Source organism: Marmota monax, unplaced genomic scaffold (genome assembly GCF_021218885.2).
Source record: "Marmota monax isolate L192 unplaced genomic scaffold, Marmota_monax_Labrador192_F-V1.1 WCK01_AAM20220418_F8-fsc00344, whole genome shotgun sequence".
In the NCBI taxonomy this organism is placed as follows: Eukaryota; Metazoa; Chordata; class Mammalia; order Rodentia; family Sciuridae; genus Marmota; species Marmota monax.
The window spans coordinates 815849-822894 of record NW_026692430.1 but is presented as its reverse complement, the minus strand read 5'-3'; the positions used below and the strand labels follow the sequence as shown (position 1 = coordinate 822894).

General features: G+C 48.2%; 1 long non-coding RNA gene and 1 other non-coding gene across 3 annotated transcripts; one reads left to right on the top strand and one right to left on the bottom strand.

Annotated features, from left to right (window-relative positions):
- The first annotated feature begins 617 nt into the window (after nt 1-617).
- Nucleotides 618-6070, top strand: LOC124091760 (uncharacterized). 2 transcript variants are annotated; one of them, XR_006851427.1, is made up of 4 exons: nt 618-1660; nt 2457-2489; nt 2629-2768; nt 5759-6070. It is a non-coding gene; the product is annotated as an uncharacterized LOC124091760 (long non-coding RNA). The 2 variants fall into 2 exon arrangements; XR_006851426.2 differs by lacking the exon at nt 618-1660 and having other exon boundaries at nt 1667-2489.
- On the bottom strand, nt 2515-2587 carry Trnas-uga (transfer RNA serine (anticodon UGA)). Its single transcript has one exon. It is a non-coding gene; the product is annotated as a tRNA-Ser (tRNA).
- Nucleotides 6071-7046: the final 976 nt, after the last annotated feature.

Below are 7046 nucleotides of genomic sequence, written 5' to 3'. Positions count from 1 at the left end.
ACAACAACCCCCCCCCCCCCCCCCGCACCGTCTGGCTCATTCTTCAGGCGGGGAATCCAGGCAGGGGGCAGCAGGGCAGTTCTGCTCTCACGGGGCTCTCTCAGGCTTCTGCAGTGGGGCTGTGTTGGTTCTCCTCCCCGGCTCCCAGCATGCTGCCTGGGCATGGTCTCACGGCAAGGCCAAGGTGCAGCACAAGCAAACAGTCATTAAGGGAGAGAGCACAGCGCAGAGCCTCCCCAGGCCTCGGTGCAGGGGCTCCTTGGCTTTGACTGCGTTTACTGGCTGAAGGCCATCACCAGGCTGTCCAGAGCCAGGTCACAGGGCAAAAGGGGACAGCTATACAGATCCCATTCATCGAGGTCATCAGAAACGTCGACCCACGCTGGGCACGCCAGTGCCCACTGGTATCCCCAGTGACTTGGGAGGCTGAGGCAGGAGGACAGTAAGTTCAAGGCCAGCCTGGGCAACTTAGTGAGAGCTTGTCTCAAAAGATAAAAAGGCTGGGGGTGTGGCTCCGTAGTAGAGTGCTCCTGGGCTCACTCCCCAATGTCATGAAAATAACAAGAACAAAACCAAAAACACCGCCCCCCCCCCCCCCCCCCCCCCCCGGCACAAAACCTAAAAACAAACACTTAAACCTTCCATGTTTTTGTTTAAGCTACTCATTTGGATTTTCTGTCCCGTCAAGGGAGCATCATCCTACACGATGTCCTTGACATACCTGTCATCCCTGGGATGTTTGGTAGCAACTGATTTTCTACCCTTGTAGTTGAGGGAAAGAAAAAGCAAGAGTGAGAAGCCATTTCTTTCCTCGCTCACTAAATGGAGGAATGGAACTTGGTGGTCTGGAAGTGCTGAGGCGGATCTCGTGCCAGGCGGTGTCCTGTGACAGAGAGGGGAGAGGCGCTGAGCCCTGGGTGAGGATGCCGGAACCTGCCCCACAGGAAAGCATGTGCTTCTAGAATACTAGAAAGGGCCAGAACCTTGGGATCCTGGAAAGACCTTGAGCGCCTGGAGACCGGGAGCTTCCCTTTGGCTTGTTTACTGGTCAGGGAGGGGCCAGCTGCTCTCTGCTCTTTGACAAGATGCACTTGTTAAAATAGTTGGCGGGAAGGTCATACTATCGGATTTATTCTGAGGGGGCAGAGGTTCGCTCTTGCCCACAGCAGCCTGTCTTCCTCTTGCAACAGAAAGGCCCATGCTGGGGGACAGAGTGTGACCCCATCAGTTTCCACAGGTGCACTTGGAGGAGAAGGAGCAGGGTCTTAGCACGGTCCTCAGGCATCTCCAGGGAGGCTATGCCAGGGGAGAAGGCAGCCAGGCCCGGCTCCCACGTGGAACTCCACGCTCTCCACCTACCCAGCGATTTTCCCTCTCGAGGCAAGGAGCATCTCACTCCCAGGTCCAGGAGGCCTTGATTTACTTATTAATTATGGCTCCTACATCCAACCGGTCTCCTTAGTAACCAGAGTAGCAGAGTCCCAGCCGGAAACGCTGCTTCTTATTTCCAAAGAGGACAACACTCTTCACATTTAAAAACATTTTTAAGTTGGAACACAAATGGCAAGAATATACAGGGACACATTTCCCAACTTTGCATCAAAATATGGGTGGGCTTTTGGACGACTGACAGCAAGAGGAATTCAGTGATCAATAAGAGGTAGATTGTTTTTAAAAAATTGATACTTAATAACTATGTATTTATGGGGTATGGCGTGATGTTTTAATACACATATCCAATGGGAAATGACTGGCTCAGGGTGATTAGCTTTCCCATCACTTCAAACAGCCTTCCTTTGTGCTGGGAATATTCTCTTCTAATTTAAAATTCACAGTAATTTTTTTTTTAACTATAGTCACCCTTGTGCTGCAGAACTCTAGAGCTTAACCCTCCCCTCGAACTGTTTTCGTAGCTGTTGACCAGCCCTCTCCGTCCCCAACCCCCACCTCCCTAGCCTCTGTAATTTTTATTCTACTCTCTGCTTCTGTGAGAGAAACTTGTTTAGCTTCCACATATAAGTGAGAACATGCAGGATTTGACTTTCTTTGCTTGGCTTATTTCACTTAACACAATGTCCTCCTGTCCATCCACATTGCTGCAAATGACAGAATTGCACTCTTTAGGGTTGAATAATATTCTATTGTATACACATCAAGCATTTCTATCCATCCATCTGTCCATGGACACTTGCATGCATTCCATATCTTGGCTGCTGTGATAAACACACTTCCTGATTTTAATTCCTTTGATCAATAAGAGGTAGATTGTTTTTAAAAAATATAATGATAACCATTGTAATGGGATTGTGGATCACATGGTCATTCTATTTTTATTTTTTTAAGAAACCTCAATACTGTTTGCCGTAATGTCTGTACTAATTTCCGTGGTGCATCTTTGCCACCACTTGATGCTTTTTCTGTTTTTTTAATGGTGGCTGTTCTTATTGGAATGAGAGGACATAAGAGCAAGGTTTAAGGTGAAGAGTTGGGTGAGTACATTTTTTTTTTTTTTGGTGGTGGTACTGGGGTTTGAACCCAGGGCCTTGTGCATTCAAGGCAAGCACTCTACCAACTGGGCTATATCCCCAACCCATTTCAATGTAAAGAGCCAGTGTTTCTTTTGCACAGGTACGACTTATGACCCCAGTGTCCAGCTGAGAAGGGGTGCTGTGAGAACAGAAGGAGTTCTACGCTGGAGAGGCCGGTCTTGGTGACGAGAGATATGCTAGTGAATGGAGGCCAGCGCAGGTTATACCGCAGTGGCCCAGGTGATCAGAGAACCAGACAATAAGGTGCTCATCGTAGATTAGACTGGAGGTGAAGGAGAAGTTCAAGTGAGGAAAGATGACACGATGTTTATCTTTTTTGAACAAAATGCTAAGATGCTGAGGACAAATTGCAGGTTCTGATGCAGAAAAGTGGCAGGTTGGCATTGATACTGGCAGGTGGAGGGATTAGTCCGCTTGGGCTGTCATAGGGAGGTAGCAGGCTGGGTGGCTTTGACCATTGACATTTATTGTCTCACCATCCTGGAGGGCACATGTCCAAGGTCAAGGTTGGTTTGCTCTGAAGCCTCTCTCCTTGCCTGGTAGATGACCTGTGTCCTCACGCCATCATCTCTCTGTGTGTCTGTGCCTAAGTCTTTTCTTTTTCATAAGAACACAAGTCATATTGGATTAGGGCCCATCTTAATGGTCTCATTTGCTTTTAACTCCTTCTTCAAAAGCCCTGTCTCCAAAGACAGTCACATTGTAAGGTACTAGGGGCAGGGCTTCAGCATAGGGACTTGGGGAAGGGGTCAAGTTCGTCTCTAAAGAGGAAGATGAAACTGGGCCCATCAGATAGTGGGGATACAACCCCAGAGAGGGAACAAGGGGTCACTCTGGGACATTGGCTGAAAAATGGTCACAGTATGTTTCTTGCACCCTCTGGTCTCAAACCCAGGTGTTAGTTTCACAGATGATAAGCTGACCATGTGTCCCTGCCTGGTCATATCACAGTGTGTTCATTTCACGCAGCCCCATGGAGACGTCTAAGCCTTCTATCACTATGAGGAGCTGTATCCTGATAGTAGGTGGTTAGGAAATGCTGTGCACAGAGTAAGAGGCATCCAGCTACTTCAGAAGCCAGATCATGTTCTTGGAAAGTTTTGTAGGATGGTGCGGTTGATCCGAGTGCTGGGGAACTGGCTCTGATATTCTTGCATTCCATAAACTCCCAGAAATACGCATATGCTCCTCCCAGTGCACATACCCGCTTCTGCTAGCCCCTCTGCTGAGTCACAGGTTGCACATGTGAGCTCTTGTGTGTTCATGACTCTGCTCCCGGGAGGTCTCTCTTGGCCTCCTCTGGGACTCCGGTGCTCAATGCCATCTTGATGCTCACAGGGTATTGTCATGTCCCTGCAGGCCGGCCCTGTCCAAGCGTCCAGCACCAGCAATAACTTTCTCACAGCTTGAGCTTATAGTCTCTTAACCTAAGCCATTCTCCTTCTAGCTCTTTCCCTCATCCTTGATGTGTGGATGCTGTCAAATGTAATCAATTCATCCTCATTGTCAGCAGAGCACCTGGTGTGCTGTGCACTCTCCCTTTCTTCGATCTACTCTGCATACAGCAACCTGCCCAATATTTTTAAATGGTCTTTTTATTTTGCTTCAATACCTTGCTGTAAAATTTAGTTTAAAGGCAGAGACTGAACACTGGAAGGAAGCAGGCTCCCGGTAGAGACCACAGGATCTGAGCTCCAAAGGCCAGCGTTTGAATCCTGGCTTACCCCTTACCAGCTACCAGGACTTTGGCCAAATCACTCCTGCTTCCAGGGACTTAGAGTCTTATTTTAAAAAGTGGGCATAAGGCCAGGCATGGTGGTGCACACCTGTAATCCCAAGCTGAGGCAGGAGGATTGCAAGTTCAAGGCCAGTCTCAGCAATTTAATGAGGCCCTAAGCAACTTATCGAGACCCTGTATCAAAATAAAAAAATAAAAAGTACTGAGAATATAGCTCAGTGTAAACTCACTAGGTTCAATGCCCAGTATCTAAATAAATAAATATAAAAAAGTAAAAACGGGCATAGGAATACCAAACAATAGTGTTGTGAGAATTTATATTCAGTTAATGTCAATGAAGGAGCTTTGAAAACTACAAAAATCCCAGACAAATACAAAATACCTCTCAAGTCCTTCTCAAGAACAACCACCTCTTTTAACCAATTAAAAGTTGGACTTTTTTTGCCAGGTGGGGCACTGGGGTTGTGGCTCAGTGGTAGAACGCCTGCCTAGCATATATGAGGCACTGGGTTTGATCCCCGGCACCAAATAAAAATCAGTAAATAAAATAAAGGTAAAAATAAAATGGACTTTTCCTTCTTGAACTCTCAGCACTTTTCTGGAAGACCTCTTGGGACAACTGCTTATTTGCAGATTTGCAGTCTGCACAGCGTACCTCCTGCTGTCTTCTGCTGGCCTCACATCTGTCCTGTCCAGGAAGATTGGAAACCCCTGGAGGAAAGCAACTCAGATTCTCTCTAACTCCCTTGCAACAGAGCCCAGTACCAAGTACATTGGAGTCAATCAGTCTCACATGCATCGATTGGGCATGGGATATTTGCTGACGTGCAAAAGGCCCAGTATATAGATAGGCAGGGGATTCAATAAAATATAATGAAAAAATCCCACAGTCAAAGAGCTCTGGGTGAGGCTTGGAAGGTGAACAGCCAGAAGGAAACAGTAGAAGGCAGGTTCAGTGCGAGTGAAAGACCCTCGGCATTGAGAGGCAGTGCATCTCCTGTGGCTGGGATGGCAGAAAGGCTTGGGGGACAGGGACGATGTCAGAAGGGTCTCAGAGAACAAGCGGATCTGGGTAGGCAGAGATGGGGGAAGGGACGAGACGGTGAACAGGCCAGGTGAGCTGGCATGGCAGAGGCATTGTGGAAGGAGTGAGGGGTGCAGGTTGGGTAAGATGGCAGGGGGCTGGAAGGGTGGCCTCAGTGTTTTCCTCAGGCTGTGGGAAGACGCGTGTGTTTTTGCGCAGGGCAGTGATGCGTGGCTGCATTTTAGGAGTACTTATTGACTGGAGATGGCAGGCGCGTGCCTGTGGGTGTTCATCTGATTGTGGCTGGTTCTGTCTGGCTGACTGCAGCCTCAGAATCCAGCTGCAAACAGATGTACAAACAGTCAAGCCCCACAATGAACGCCTTCTATTTTTTCAGCAAATAGTGTCACATGAAAATCTTAATCTCTTGACATTTCCTGTTTCTAGATCAGGAAATCTCGTCTCCAAACTCTTTGTCGCCACCACTGCGGGAGTCGTGACAGCCAGCTCCAGCAGGAACCTGTGCTGAAGTGGAAAAGGGCCCCTTCCAACCCTGTCTCCCCTGCCTCACATCAAACTGTTGGCTTAACGCGGGTAGAATGCCATTTCACGAAACTGTTGTTGTTCATGTGAGATGACTATCTTCCCAAAGCTATTTTGTGGTTCTGGAAGAGGAAAACACAAAATAGATTTTTTCTTTTCCTTTTTGGGACAGAAAGTAGTTTTGGTTCTTTGCAAAATAAAACAATGAATCGCTAAGTTCTGCTTTTCTGCATCAATTAAAAGACTGCCTAACACTTGTTGTGACCTCCCTCCTCCACGGCCTCTCCCCACTGCAGCCTCTGCGGGCTGTCTGGACACACCGACTTGGACATACAGACAGTGTGCATGCACACAGTTATGTCTACCATCATTAGAGTCAAAAGATCATTTGCTGAGCACCCATGTGAGCTGGTGCCATTGCAATTATTTGCCAAATGCATCTCACTGAAACACAAAAGAACAGCCCTAAAAACCATCTGAGACCACATGGTCCGTTTAGATAATGGAATTGTTTCTCGGAGGGAAAGGTAGGTGATTAACCTCTGGTGCACAACCTAGTGCTGAGCTCTGGGAGAGGAGCTTTTCCAGGGTGGCTGGCACTTGTCAAAACTCTGCCCTGCCTCTTCCTGTCACTTTGCCCACCAAGGCTGTAGCTACCCAGCCCCAACCCCAGGAGGTGAGGCTCCTACCCTAACGACAGAGAAGACTGAATGAGAACTGAGCTCCCTCCTGAGAAAACACATCTGTATTCCAGGCTGCCGCACGGCCTCTGCCGGGGCTACATCCAGGACCTGAATGTTTTATTGAACCATTAATGGCGAATTTTCTGCTTGAGTTCCCTGCTGCTTGGAGACAAAGGCACTAGAGGGCTCTGAGCTAGGGCTCAGGGTTGGGGTAGAAATGCTCTTTTTTTGCATTCCATAGCCCCATGCGTGTCTACACTCCCGCAGACTGCCCTTGTCCATGCTTCCACACACACACTCACGGAGGCCTCCCGGTGCCAGGCACTGTGCCGGGGTTGCACACCCAGCCAAGACTGAGACTGGATCCTGTCTGTGACACGCCGGGACCCTGGAAGCTCAAGAAATGCACTTTGGATGAAGACAAAGCAAATGTGAAAAGATTCCTTATGGTTTAAAATAAATGAATGACAGATTCAGGAGAGGGTAGTAAAAAGGAAGTTCGGATGATT